This window comes from Meriones unguiculatus, chromosome 12 (genome assembly GCF_030254825.1).
Source record: "Meriones unguiculatus strain TT.TT164.6M chromosome 12, Bangor_MerUng_6.1, whole genome shotgun sequence".
In the NCBI taxonomy this organism is placed as follows: Eukaryota; Metazoa; Chordata; class Mammalia; order Rodentia; family Muridae; genus Meriones; species Meriones unguiculatus.
In genome coordinates this window covers 85,664,914-85,679,873 of record NC_083360.1, presented here as the reverse complement: position 1 = coordinate 85,679,873, position 14,960 = coordinate 85,664,914, and the positions used below count along the sequence as shown (strand labels likewise).

General features: G+C 52.2%; 1 protein-coding gene across 3 annotated transcripts in view; it reads right to left on the bottom strand.

Moving 5' to 3' along the window:
- Glis1 (GLIS family zinc finger 1) overlaps positions 1 to 14,960 on the bottom strand; it is a 185,366-nt gene that overhangs the window by 122,096 nt on the left and 48,310 nt on the right. The window lies entirely within an intron of this gene.

The following is a 14,960-nucleotide window of genomic DNA, read 5'->3' as shown; positions in this document are numbered from 1 at the left end:
TGGCCAGGACCATGACAGAAAATGATGGTCATACTCTGCCCTATTGTCAAGGTAGAGTCAACAAGGTTTAAGGGTGAGTCGGATGTGCAGCATAGAAGATAAAGACAGCGCCATGGGGGAATAGCAGGAACACAGAAAGAGACTGGGCTAGGGTGCTGGGGGCTTGATTAGGAATGAGTTAGGCCGGAGTTATTTGCTAGACAGCAAATGAAAGGCAGAGAACTCTGTAGTTGAGAGGTAAGGCCAAAGAGGGAGAAGCAAATTATGGATTAAGCAAATGATAGGTAAAGGTGAGTGTATTGGGAGGAGCCCTGAAGAGAGGGATGGCAGCCTTGCAGCCTGGGACCCCGTGGAGAAGAGGCTGAAGAGTAGGCAGAGCAGGGGAGGAGGAGCTACCAGGGAGGAGAAACAGTATGTCCTGAACACAAACCAAGTTAGTGTGTCAAAGAGGGGAGCGAGCAACTGGGCCTCTGCTGCTGAAATGTACGATGAGGGACCTTCATTCCGGTGGCATCCAGGATGGAAGCCTGGGGGAGCAGACTCGGGGAGAGAAGGGGGCACCAAATAGTCCTTCCCACCCTTTAATAACCACTTCTCAGTTACGAATTTCACAGAAAATAGCCACGGTGTGGCTGGGTGACACAGCCAGGGAGTGTGAAAGCTACCTTCTGACCCCCCCCCCCCCGAAAGTTGGCTTCAGGGCTGCCAGTCTTGCTTCTGCTCTCTGTGAGCATCCTCCAGAAGCAGCCAGCCACTCGCCGAGCACCCACTCTTCACGTGGCACTGACAGCAGCTCTGCCCGGTCCCTTATAACTCACCTCTTCTTTCCCCAAGCAACCCATGAGAATCTCAATGCTTCTTCCACAGGATCAGAGTCTGAAGCCAGGTCTGAGGCCTCAGACACCTAGCAGGACAGCACTGAGCCCACTGGACGGGACACTTGCTCATACAGGGACAGGCCAGTGTGACCACGATAACTGCACTTTACAGTTAACTGGACTTTTCGCATGGCTGGTTTAACTTCAGCGACCGGGGACTCTGGGAGGCTGCAGGTCTAGCAACAATCTACCTTGGGCTATCTTCAGACCCTTTAATAGCCATCCACTGCTCATCTCTGTGTCCGACCTAACATCCTTGTGACTGACATGTAAAACCTTTTGGAATGCATTAACAGAGGACTAGCTTCCACCAACCAAGAGGCTGGGAGTCACCTGAAAGCACCGGGAAGCCTACAGCAGAGCTTTCCCGCACTTGGCTTTAACCTGCTCCAGCGATGTATTTTTTAAAGTGCCTAGAATTATGACTTTCTTTGTTCTGTCACCATAAAATACTATCCCTCAGTTACCATATCACAACACCCACCCTGACTTACAGTCCCCAAGTCTCCCTTCAGGGTCCAGCCTGTCTCCTCTGCCTGTCTCATCTTCCCACCTGTCTGGTCCTTCCTAGGGATCCAGCCTGGAATCATCTGTCCCCAAACTTTCTGAAAGCCAGCAGAGAGGGCCTAGGCCTAGGGAGGCCCCGGGTCAGAGGACCAGCTCTGTATACCCTATGCCCTCAGCAGTTCCTTCCCATCTGTGGGTCTTCCCGCCATGCAGGGAGATTCAGGGCCAGGGTCTAGACTCCTGGTGCTCCAAACTGTAGCCTTGCCCTCTATCCACCCTCTATCCATCTCTCCTCCTGGTGCTCCAAACTGTAGCCTTGCCCTCTATCCATCTCACCAGGCACTCCTGAAAGCTGAGGACCAACCTTCAGCCAAGACGACCCTGGGCCTCTTGGCCTTCCTAGGGATGGCCAGGAAGCATGAGCTATGTGGCTCACCCCTACACACTTGCTCATTCGCTGGTGTGCAAGCCAGTTTGATGTCAACCTGATACAGGCTAGAGTCGCTTGGAGAGAGGGAACCTCAAGCAAGAAAATGCTCCCATTAAGCTGGCCCATGGGGCATTTTCTTACTAGCGATTTGCAAAGGTTGCACCCCATTTTCTCCCACAGGGTGTTGGTACCCAGGTCCACCTGAGCTTCCTGATATCCATATTGTAGACGGAGACACTAAGGCATCTATCAGGAAGGTATGCTGCTGAAGGTCAGGCAGTAGTCTCGGAAGCCCCTGGACTGTGCCTGGGTGCCCCCGCAGATGGCCTTTAGCTAAATTAGTCCATCTCCCTCAGTTGGCTGGGGCCCATCATCCAGCCCTCCTCTACATTCAGTAGAATTCTGAACTTGTCTCTAGCTTGGAAGCATGGCCATGCAGAGGTATGCCCAAACATCCTGCACTGACAGAGCACTCCAAGAAGGGGCAGGTATAAACAGAGCCTCATGGCCCCCCTGCGGCCATCTGAGTCCCCTCTATGAACCCATCTCACAGCACAGGATCAAGACTCCATCAGGGACTTAGCAAGGGGCAGATGGATGGAAGGAGGTAGATCTTTCCTACCTGGTGAAGCTGGCTGACAGCCTGGGCCCCTCCCCAGCCCTTGTGTCCGTGCTGGGCCAGGTCTTTCTTAGTCACTGATTTCACAAATATCACCTGGGTATCTCCTCTGTGCCAGGCAGTGTGCGAATTCTGAGGCAGGCAGAAAGCGAAACAGACACATCCCAGGCGGTGGCCAGCAACTAGTCCCAGCCTGGCCCCGGGTGGGCCATCTGTTAGATGAGCAGAACAGCCTTCATGAGCATGGGTCCTGGAAGGAAGCTGTTTGTCCACCAAGGACTCAACGACCAGGCAGCACGTGGCCCAGTGGGGCCAGCTGACAGTCTCTGGTCTGATTTGTGGCCGACACTTGATGTTCTACAGGCTCCGGGACAACGCATGGAGATTACCGGTCCTGATTTGTTAACTGAATGGCTCAGACCTCAGATACAAGTGGCCAAGCAGCCACAGCACAGGAGGAATCCCATTTCTGGGCTAGACCTTTAGCCTTTGTTCCTCCCAATTTAACCGCTCCGTCTGTTCTCATCAAGCTCATCCACCGCCTGGCTTCTGAGGTCTCCATCATTCCCAGCCCATTCCTTCCTCTCAGGATCCACCGGCAGCTGTCCAGGCAACCACACCGTCAAGGGAGGAGGAGCCGAGTGGGAACAACACACACACACACACACACACACACACAAAATAATAAATAGATCTCTGTTTTAAAGGTTCAGCTGTCAGGAACCTGATGCTTCCCAATCTGAACTCACCTCTCCAACGAGGGGCCACAGCGCCCAGTCAGTTAGTGGCTTGTGCTGCGTAAGGTTTGTAGATGAGCCAGTGACTTCCTGGACCGTCCAGCTCCCAGAGTAAAACTCCACAAGCCTAGATCCAATGTCCACTCTCTAAGCCCTGCAACTTCTTTTTTTTTTTTTAAGATTTATTTATTTATAGACATGAGTGCACACCTTTGTGATCAAAGAGGGCATCAGATCACCTTATAGATGGTTGTGAGCCATATGTGGTTGCTGGGAATTGAACTCAGGACCTCTCTGGAAGAACAGACAGCGCTCTTAACCACTGAGCCATCTCTCCAGCCCCCGCCCTGTAGCTTCTTGATGTATCCTCTCAGTCGGCCACATTGTTCTTAACAGCAAGGCTGTTAGTGATTCAAATCCAAGGAGGGTCTCCCCCATCACTTCCTGATACCCAGATCTCAGCGAAGAGAGGGTAGTTAATAAAAGATTATATGTTCCTGTATCTTAATTTTCTAAAAAGAAAAAAATTTTTTTCAGCTCACCCTAGTACATCAGTTAAATTAAATCTGATAGGAAAGGAAAAAAATGTCCAAGTCCCACAGTGCTGTTCAGATGCCTCACTGCGGGGAGCGAAGGAGAGGGAATGAAATCTTGCGTGGACGTGTGTTGTTGACAGGTACCCCAATGCCTCAGCCCCCGTGGGAGTGGCAAAGCTCAGGAGGATGGCACAGCCCTCCCCGGGTTGGAGGGAGTCCATGTGTGGGTGTCGGTGGTGTGTGCGGAAAAAGTCCGCCATCGCTTTCTCCCCAGATACCGAAGGCCTGAAGACTGCTCCTCCAGTAGCTCCTCGTAATAAGATTACAGAGACCTCCCTCCTTGTGCAGCTGTGGACACCAACCAGGCCTCCTTGTTTGTATGTATGTAGTAAGCCCACCTCGTTCCGCGCCGTGCAGTAACCCTGCATCCCTATTCAACCGCACATGTTAAACATGATGCGCTGTAGCCCCTCTGTCAGAAAGTGCGGGTCACCCAATCCCAGCTTTCCTGTTCATGCGTGTGTGTCTCTCTTCATTCCCTCGCTGCCCCAATCAGGTCCATCCCTGGATCCGTGCTGGACGCCGCATCCCACAATGGCCTCAGAGCCTTCCTTAAGCCCCTCCCTCTGGGGAAGCTCCCAGAAGACAGATCTGACTCGGTCTAGTCACGTGTTCACACATTCCTTTCCCCACAGCATTGTGTCTAAGGTGCTGCACTCACCTCTGCTCTCTAGCACCCAACGCATCACCCTGCCAGCATCATCCACAAAATGAGTCAAGCTAGCTTTAAAACATGCATGTGGACAAGGACAGAAAAGAGCAGCAAGCAAGGGAAGCTGGTGTTGTCTCGGTGGGGTGGGTTTGTGAAGGGATGCATCTCATTTTGAGTTAGAGGTGGGTGAACGGCTAAACAGCTGCCAATGAAGAGCTTGTTTAAAACTATAGAAAAACAAGAGAGTAGAACCTTTCTTTACAGCTGTAGATATTTCTAAAAAAGTAAAAGGTTGCGAAGGACAAAGTGCTCACTATGCATGGAGTCAACACGGTAACGAGATCTCAAAACACTTTTACTAGAAGAAAAAGGTCCAGGCGCAAAACTTATTCTGCAGAGCCCAGCTAGGCTGGCTATCTCAGGCCTGCCTCCTGAAACCATATCTGGAAAGGGACCTGTGAACCTCAGATATGGAGAATGGGCCCAATCATGGCCCTGGCTGATGCCCCTGGGAAAGAGAAGCTCACTGCATCAGAAAGAAGAATGGCCATCCTCCTCCGCGAGGACTAGCTTTCAGAGTTCCAGAAGGTGCTACTCAAGTTTCCAAGGGAAGCAAAAACCAATACTCCTACCCAGCTGTGAGGTCCATGAATCACAACACTGCCAGTAACCCTAAAGGTCCAATAATGGCATTCATATCTTGGTGGTAACCAACAACTGTGTAATTGGCCTGCTCAACAGGAAAAAGAAATCAAGCCTGCTACTGGAAACCTAGCCAACTATCGGGACGAGTGAGGTCCTGGAACCTAAAAGAGAACCCATTACTGCCACTCTACTAGGCCAGTATAATTCCTAACTACATTAATATTTATACCCACAGATAAAATGCAGTTCTCACTCCTCATCAAAGAAACTTCTCTTTGCAGCAGAAAGAAAGCATTACACAACTGGTCAAAATGCTGAGATAAAGTGATCATGGGATGCCCAGCTCCAACGGATACATCTACAACACAACTCCAGAACCCGAGGCTCAGAAAACATAGCAGAAGAAAGAGTGGAGAGATTCTAAGAGGCAGAGGACAAGGAAGTCTGTTGTGAGATTGTGAGACTGTGAGATTGTGTCTCCTTGAGATGACAGGTAAACTACACCCATTATACCTTAACAGTATGGCTGCCTAAACAAGACCAGAACAATGACATGCTAAAATGGAAGGGGAAAGTCTCACAGGCCCCCCTCCCCAGACAAAGAGCTACAGGCAAATATGATGCCTAAAAGAGGGAGAATCGGTCTTTCTAATTTCAGAGATGAGCCCTGTAATCGGTTATCCAGTACTAAGTGGTCATCCCTGAAATCCTACACCACACAAGTAACACTACACAGACTCAGCAGGTTCTGTTAATATGTCTGAGTTTATGTACATATGTACATATGTGTGACACAATAATAATGAAAGAGAGGCCATGATTTTGAGGGCGGTAGAGAGGAACATGGGAGGGTTGTTAAAGGGAGGGGAGGGATTGAAGGAGTTGTAGGGAAGAAAGGGATGGTGTGAGATTATATAATTATAATTTAAATTCTTTAATTTTTAAAAAGAAGATTGTTTCAATCCCAGTCAGACGTCCCCCTAAGAAGGAAGAGAGAAGTCTTGAGCTTTCTATCTGAGAGGGAACACAGCATGGCCCAGCCAATGGTAGTAAAAGGAGGCACAAGATCTGAGGCAAACCCCACCTTCCCGGCCCCCCTAATGTACCTGTGGGCCATTCTCACTGCTCCAGGCGCTAAGTGGGGCAGCCCAGGGCACTTCCCCCAGGAGAGGTCTTGAAAAGCAGCTGGAGCTCTTAAAACAGCTGGACTCCATCACCTTGGCAAGACACCCCACCTGCCCAAGCCTCACCATCCAGAACGGGACCATTGCCCCAACAGAGCCATGCGGGGCTCTGTTCCCCGCCCCTCACATTTCTGCGGACGTCGATGCATCTCTCAAGGTCCAGCAATAAAGTCACCTTTTCTGGGAAGCCCTCCCTGGTTCCTTTCCATCCCTCCCCTAGAAAACTCACTCTCGGCTCCACTCAAACCCAGCACGACCCCTATGATTGGACTACTTATGCAACTGTGGGCCTGGCAGCAACACCATGGCCCCAGCTGCAGCACTCTGAGCTGGACAGGCAGCAAGGCCTCTCTGCCGAGTCAAACCCCACCTTCCTGGTCTGGGAGGTCTTTAACTCACAAGGTCCCCTTGAGGCGGCCCTGCAGCCTGACTTCAGTGTGGTTTGGTGAGCCCAGAGCAACAAGAGAGTTTGGACCTGCAGCAGCCCTGCCCTCCTCTCTACCTCCTACCCCACCTACAGCTGAGGCACACACACAGCCACTCCAGCACCACAGCCTTATCACCCTGCCACTGCCCGCCCATAAAGGCCGAGTGGCAGCGATGACGCGGAAGCCTCATTCTGTCTGGATCCCCCTGAGCCCTGCCTCCCCAATCACACACTGGTTTGGGACCACGTCACTCGATGGCTTTAACTCTGTCCACAGCCATCCCACGGTACTTCCTGATATTAGTACATCACTGACACGGCTCAGACAACCTTTCGAGGGAGCTGGGATGCTGTGCTTGCTGAAACATCGGAAGCAGCATCGGGGCTACCTCCAGGAAAATCAAAATTAGCCCGTTCTTCCAGGTACACTTGAGGGGAGAGAATGAGCCAGCCCTAGAGAGGGGTGGGGACCTGGCTTCAAGCCCTAACTCTGCCTCTCAGGCTCCTCTGCGGATACCAGGCTCCTTAGCAACCCACACTCTCCCACCACACTGGGTTTCCTCTCACCTGGCTCAGGGGCTGGAACACGGCACCATACATGAGCATTTCTTGCCCAGGGAGGCATTTTTAAGAAGAGTGAAGTTCAGCCACAAGTCCGTTTTTTTTTTTCCCCCCTAAAGAAAGAAAGAAACCACCCTCCACATCCGCTGCCAAGCAGGACAGTGACAATCTGAATGAGACAAGAATACCCAGAAGCCTCAGTGGCCAGCTACTCAGCAGAGGTGTGGTAAAAGAAACCTTGGGACCGGAAACTAGAATGTTCCTAGGGCAAGGAGATTTGGACCGGCGCTTGACCACCTGAAGTGTGGGTCACAGCCAACACTTCTGCACCCCCTGGAAACAGCCAGAAAGGACAATTCTCGGGGCCTGCCCGGCTCTACAGAGAGGTGTAGCGAGAATTTTTTGGTTTCTTTAAAAACACAGAAATGTTATGTGAATGTGTTTTCTGGTTTTAATCCCAGGCGTAGAGACGTGAGGCTGCTCCCGCCTGTCCATGGCAGCTGACTGTGATCTGCCTCGTGCTCTAGCAGCGGCGTGATATTGCCAGCGGAGGCTAGCTCACATCGGTGATTCCAGGCACTCTCCGGAGGGTATGTAATGCCAGAGCCACAAGACGAGCCGTGGATGCTGCTCCCCCTGATGCCCGCCCCTCCCCCCATTGATGCTGCTTCTACTGCTTGCTCTTCGCTGGATTGCTGGAGGATAACCTGACAATGAAGACCAAATCTGCCCCCATGGAACTTGCCGCCCCTAATCAGCAGGAATTAGTCTGACGATATAGACACGCCCTTTCCCCTCTAACCTTCTTCCTCTCCTACCTAGTGTTGGGAAGGTTGGAAGGAATAGGGGTGGTGGAGGGGGTAGGAAAAAGAAATCAATCAAGTAGCCAAAAGTCCAGCTACAGAGAGGCTCAGCGGAGACAGAGCCCCGGTATTTGGTGCGCAAGCCTGCAGCCCCAGATGAGGAGCCTTGGTATCCATCACAGCCCTGAGTCACTGCCCGTGTCAGCTCCTGGTGACTCGGGTTCTGCCTCTGGGAACAGAACCCAGGTAACTATGTTCCCTAGGCTGGCAGAGCTACGAGCTTGTGTTAACGCTGATACTTGTCTTACTTGGAGCCCTGTGGCCCTGTGCCCTGTGAAACACTGAAAGGAACACCACAGCATACCCAGCCTGGGCCAAGGTCAGAGGCCCACGACCTCCGAGACAGCAGTTCTCCACCTGTGGGTTGTGACCCCTTGCAGGGGGGAGAGGGGAGCATCACATATCAGAAATCCTGCATATCAAATATTTATATTATGATTCGATTCGTAACAGTAGCAGAATTATGGTTATGGAGTAGCAATGAAATAATTTTGTGGTTGGGGCCACCACAGCATCAGGAAGGTTGAGACCCACTGCTCCGAGAAATAGATGTGCACGGAAGTGTTTAGGAGTGTGGCTGGTATCAGCAGACCAGCAAAAACCTAAGGCTTCAGCGCAGCACCTTGTGATTGATTCAACGCAGTCTCCATTGAGCCAGGATGCCAGGCTCACGGCCCTGCAGCACCAGAAGGGACATGATGGCTCTACTTTAAAGAAGAGAGGGCTGAGGCCTGAGTTCATCCCAGCAGAACGTGGCAAACGAAGCCCCCGGGGACTGGGAGAGTTCAAGCAGAAAGACCGTGAGAGCCCTCCCTCACCGTGGCCGTGGCAATAGGGACAGCACCGCTGAACTGGTACTAGTGACTCAGTACTGATGCTCAGGTGCTGCTGACTCAGCCCTGCTCACTGGCTTCAGGCTGGGAGCCTCTCACAGGCCGAGGCACACGACGTGTCATCTGGGAACAGCTGGTTCTTCGATGCCTCCGGCTTTGCTGGCCCAAGGTTAGAGCTGGGGTCTGCATGACTTCAGTAACCTGGAATTCCCCCGAAAAGCCTCTTCCCTGAGCCTGACTCTTTTTAAACCGCTCTCGTTCCTGCACTCACGTGACCATTGCTCTCTGAGCACCTCTGTATGCCACTCCACGCTGGTGGCTTTAACCCTAGCAAGGACAAGACAATTATTACCTTCAGATTGTATTTCACTGGTTAAAAAGGGTCATTTTTTACTTACGTGTGGGTGAGTGTGTGTGTGTGTGTGTGTGTGTGTGTGTGTACGTACATGTGTGAGTTAATGAGCAGCACATGCGTGCAGGTGCTTGCAGACACCAGAAGACATTGGATCCCCTGGACCTGGAGTTATGGGCTTTGTGAGCTGCCTGAGGTGGGTGCTGGGACCTGGGTCCCCTGGAGGAGCATCAGGCGTTCTTAATCACTAAGCCATCTTTTCAGGCCCTAAGATGAGGCTCAGAGAAGTTTAGTGACCTGCCTGACACACAGAGAAGCAGGATGAGCTGGCACAGATGCCTGTGTCCTGCCTATACTCTCCCTGCTTCCCTGAATCAGAAACTAGGGTTCACACCTGGCTCAGCCCCAAATGAGGGGACCAAGATGTCCCACCACTGACAAAGACACCTTTGGTCTGTGGGAAAACCTAAGAGGAGAAGGAGGAGGAAGGGGAGGAGGAGAAGGAAGAGGAAGAAGGAGAAGAAGCAGCCATGCCAGCGTGTAGCATCACTCAGATCAGCTAGTGTGGCTGACCTCACACACCAGACCTCAGAGGATTGCTCCCCTGACTCCAGCCAGTGGACCAGCTCCCTCATTTCAACAGAACGTACACAGGCAGGGAGAAGAAAGGTCCAGACTCCACCCAGGCTTCCGGCTGCATCTCTCCGGGCTGACACCATTTGCCACCCATTCCACCAAATCTGCCCCCAATACCTCTCATCAGGGACTGCATCCCCCCTCCCCTCTGCCTGGCCTTCAGAGTCAAGCCCAGAGCCAGCAGCCAACAGGACCTCATCCAAGCAGCTCCAGCTCCAGGCGATAGCGAGGGGAGGGGAAAAGGTACAGTTCAGCCTTTAAATTAAATAGACCCTTCTTTATTTTCAGCAAGAAATCGTGGAATTGGTTCAGGTACAAAAAAAAAAAATTAATCCTTGGGTTCAGTTTGGGATTCAGCAAATTAGCACCATTTTCTCTGGTTTGGGGTTTGAGGTTTAGATCAAGCTTATGGGAAGCAGCAATCTGGGACACCCACTGCAGCAAGCCTAACATGCAAGCTTTGTGGTTCCACTTGAGGAACACGGGTAGGAAAAGGCCCTTGGGTTGGGCCAGGCTCCTGGTTAGCCTCTGGCACTGCAAGCAGCAGCCCAGGCCTGAGTGCTCCAACCATCTCTGCGCCAGCTCCGTTTCCTCCACGTTGGCTGAGCTCTAGTCACAGTTGCCTTCCCCTCACATCTCCCCGCCTCTCTGAGCCTACCCTCTCCCTCCCCTCCAGCCTCCCTCCCCACACCCGGGCTCTGCACCTCAGTTGGGAGCATCATACAGGAGAAACTCCACAGCACCCACCAGAAACCCTGCCCCAGTCTCACTGACCCACCTGCCCTGTGCTAATTGGGATGGCTTACTGAAAGGTTTCTGTGCCCAGGAGAGAAGAAGCTCAAGCAGAAATCACCAGCACCATCCTGGTCATAGACCAGTCCCTCAGGGGAAACTGGGCTGAGCAAGTAGGGCTCCGGTCCTCCTCCTGTCACAGAGCTGCCCTCCCAGTTTGCCAGGCCTGGAGCTTGGGGCCAAAAGCAACCCTCCCCCTCCCCTAAGTCCCATCCTAAGCTCACAGCACACCCTCTAGCACCCTCTAGGGCCCAGGCAAGGCATCCCTCTCCCCACAGCTGCTCCACCCAGAGCTCTTCGAACCCCCCCAAGGGCAGGCTCTTGCTCTTAAGCTCTGCCTCAGGCAAGGAGTGGGCTCTGCACAGACAAGCCTTCTAGTCTGGCTCGTGGCCTCTGAACACTGTCTGCAAAGTGGGAATGACCCACGAAGTGACAGGGCCTACAACCAGGCCCTAACCCAGCAGTGGGCATACAGTGACTACCACGGAACCTGACTTCTCTCTCCTCCTAGTCTTAGGGTGCCCTTCGCTTTCTACTGCACCAGACAGGGCCCAGGCGGCAATTAGTTCCACACAAGGGGCCGACAGTCTGACTAAGACTGCGGTTTACTGGTGAGCTATGGCGGGATGGTTAACAATCGACACCTCTGATTGTCAAAATAAGCAGAGCTGAAGAAACCAAACAGGCTTCCTCTTGGGGGGTCCAAGAGGAACCCCAAGCATGAACCTCCAAAAGAGAAAATGAGGGCACATGGGCTGCTAAGGGGAGCAGTGGCTGCTAGGGAACCGCCTCGGATAAACACCCCAGCCGACACGGCCCAGCCTCGACCTCACCTCAGACTGTTCCCAAAGGCTTTGCTCCCTGGCCCGTCTACCAGGGCTCGATGGACAGCCAGAGAGAAACAGCCCAGTTTAAAGGCAATAAAAATGTGGGGTTTTTTTTTTCCTTGCTAAACAAATTAGTTTACATCTGGTGATGTGCAAATAAATAGAAGGACCCAGACCAGACGTCTCCCAAGGCCTGGGCCTCACTCTGTTTGGACCCGGGCCTAGGCACCCGCCAGGAGCACCCTCGCTTCTCGCTTGTTCTCACGCCATCCCTACATCCCCCTACAACTCTCCCTGCTAAGAACGGCCCACCTCGAGGTTCTCAGTCTTGAGAGGTTCTCAGTCTCGAGAGGTTCTTAGTCTTCTTCCCTCTCAAGGGAGGAGCTGGCCTCCCGTGCTCACCTCCTCTGTCCCCTCCAAGCTAGCCCTCGGCTCCTCCTGTATGAAAAGGGAACATTGGCATCCTCTTGCCAGAGTTGGTGGGGGGAATAAAAATCTCTGAAGGGCCTGGCACTTAGCAAGCATCCCCATAACATGGGATTCCTCCACTCTTCCCTGGCCCTGGCTCCTTGAGAAATACATGGATCGGACCATGTAAATACAAGGTCAGTGGAGCCCAGTTCTGTCTGTGCACGGAGGTGGAGAGATGCAGGCACACCCCAGCACAGCAGACTTCTAGAGGGTCCTTTCAGCCGACAAGAGCCTTCAGCCAGGAGTCTGCAGATAGGAGCGAGCGGCAGGCTTTCTCAGAACCCAGGAAGCACCACCTGGAAATGAGCCACCGCTGTTCCTACCAGCACCTGGAGTAGCTGAGTTTCAATGGCTTGCCTGGCTTGGGGGGAAAAGCCAAGTCTCAGCCCTTGGGTGTTTTCTAGTTCTCATGTGCTGTGAGGAGGATTCTGTCGCTTGTACTGAGGGTAGGACCACCAGCCTGGACCTTCCTGGGTGCAGTTCTCCTGAAGCTTAGGAAGTCCAGGTTCCAGGGCCATGGAGCTCAGCAGAGACCGCACTGAGTGGGTCCAGGTTGGTCAGGATCAGAACAGGAGGGAAGGAGGCCCCTTGGTTGAGTGTGGAGGGAAAACTGATGGGTTGGTCTCCAGAAACCCCTCCCAGTTAGAAGACTCCATCTGGCCTCTTTGGAACCAGCTTTCTGATTATTTCTGATTATTTCTTTCGGTGGGGTGGGTCTGTGGCCCTGCTCCTGCAAGCAAATCTGAAACAAACCCTGTTGTTCCTTCCCAACCTTACGCGGCCAGGAAACTCATCTGTTCCGATTAGTTTTAACTGTCAAATGGACACAGCCTTGGCGTCACCTGAGAAGACAGCCCCAACTGGATTATCCAAATCACAGAGGCCTGTGTGCAAGTCTGTGGGGGGCCGTCCTAACTTTAAGTGATGCAGAAGGGCTCAGCTCACTGGGATTGGCACTATCCCAACGCCAGATAGGATAAGGAAACCAGCTACGCAGGAGTCTGCCCGTAAGTGAGCTATCACGGCCGTCTCTCCAAGTTCCCCATCGAGTCCCCCGAGCTGCTGCCCTGAGTCCTCTCAGTGAAGGACGATGACCTGGAAGTTTAGGCCCAATAAACCCTTTTCTCTCCTAAAGTGCTCTTGGTCACAAGTGCTTTACCACAGCAACAGAAAGGAAACTGGAATAGAAAAATGGTACCCGGCAAGGTGGGGCAGTGAACCCGGCTCTCTGGCCTGTATGCCTTGAACATAACATTTCTATGAAATGTTTACAACTTTGGGCTGGGAAAGCCATTGAGCACTGTGGGCGGAGCTTGACGGGCCAGACATTTGGAAGGATGATGAGAGAATGCAGGTGATGGAAGCCTGGCATGGGAGGTTTCAGAGGAAGCAAGGACTCTCCTCGGAGAGACGGGGACATGGGCGACCTGCATGGTGTTCTGAACTAAGAATCTGTGTGAGCTGATCAGCTAGGGGTAAATAACTAGCTGCGATGAGTAAGAGATCAGCGGCACTGAGGCAAAATCTGTGCTTCAGTGGGACAACAGGGAAGTGGTCAGCACACACCAGCCCCGGCAGGTGGGGAGGGGGCTGCGCCTCAAGACTGCAGCTGCATTTGGCAACGTATGAGGGTCACTCAGATGGCACTTGCTTCTGAAGACGTAAAAACTGCAGGACTGACAGGAAGAGAAACTGAGGCTTGGCACTCGGTGGGAGGATCAGAAACCCGGAAGAGATGCTGGGGAAGGCTGGGGAAGATACAGCCTCAGCTGTAATGCTGGAGAAGCCAGGACTGGGGGACGTTAGTCAAAGACAGGGCCACGTACGAAGCTTATGCCTGAGACAAGCTGTGTGTGCTACAGACAAAGTGTGACTGCTCAAACCCTGCCGAGCCCAGAAGCGCATGAGTCCCAGACGCTACTAGACACAAGATACAGGATGTACATTTACACTGTCAGATTTTGGGTTCTCTTTAATCTGGTTGATCCTATACCCCAGTTCTTCCCCTTCAGAACGAGTAAGTACACAGCCTATTTTTTTTAATTTCATAGCAGCGCACAGTTAAGACTTTGGATTTTTAAAGACACCTTAAGGGGTTGTTTGGGGGTTTTGCTTGTTTGTTTTGTTCTGTTGGGGTTTGTTTGTTTGTTTGTTTGTTTTTGTTTTGTTTTGTTTGTTTTTGTTTTGTTTTGTTTTTTTGGTTTGTTTTTTTTTTTTGAGATAGGACCTCACCAAGTAGCTCTAGCTGGCCTGGAACTCACTATGGCGTCTGGCCTTGAACTGAGAGAGTTTTGCTGGCCTCTGCCTCCTGAGTTCTAGGATTAAAGATGAGCAACACCACACAGACCCTGGACTTTAAAAGTGTTGAAATCCTTGGGAACGTTTTTTGGAGGTTCTCACAAGGACCACAGATACTTGTATACCCTTGACAGTCTTCCATTCAGGGAAGGTGGTGGTGGTTTGAATAGGTTTGGCCCCCAGAGACTCCTGTGTTTGAAGGCTTAGCCCATGGGAATGGCACTAGTGGGAGCTTTGGCCTAGCTAGAGTAGGTGTGGCCTTGTTAGAGGAAGTGTGTCACTGTGAGGGCGGGCTTTAAAGTCTCCTATGCTCAAGCTCGGTCCAGCGTGGAATCCAATCCCCCTTTGATGTCTGGGGATCAGGATGTAGAACTCTCAGCTCCTCTAGCACCATGTCCACCTGGATGTTGCCATGTGTCCTGCCATGATGATAATGGACTGAACCTCTGAAACTGTAAGGCAGCCCCAGTTAAATGTTTTTCTTCTCTAAGAGTTGCCTTGGCCATGGTGTCTCTTCACAGCAATGGAAACCGCAGCTAGGACAGTTGTTGTCCTTCCAGAGTGTCATCTCCAGGAGGGACACAGATGGAGCTGTGTAGAAGGAAGGAAGGGGAACCCGCCAGACCAGCCAAATCAACCCTGGTGATCAATA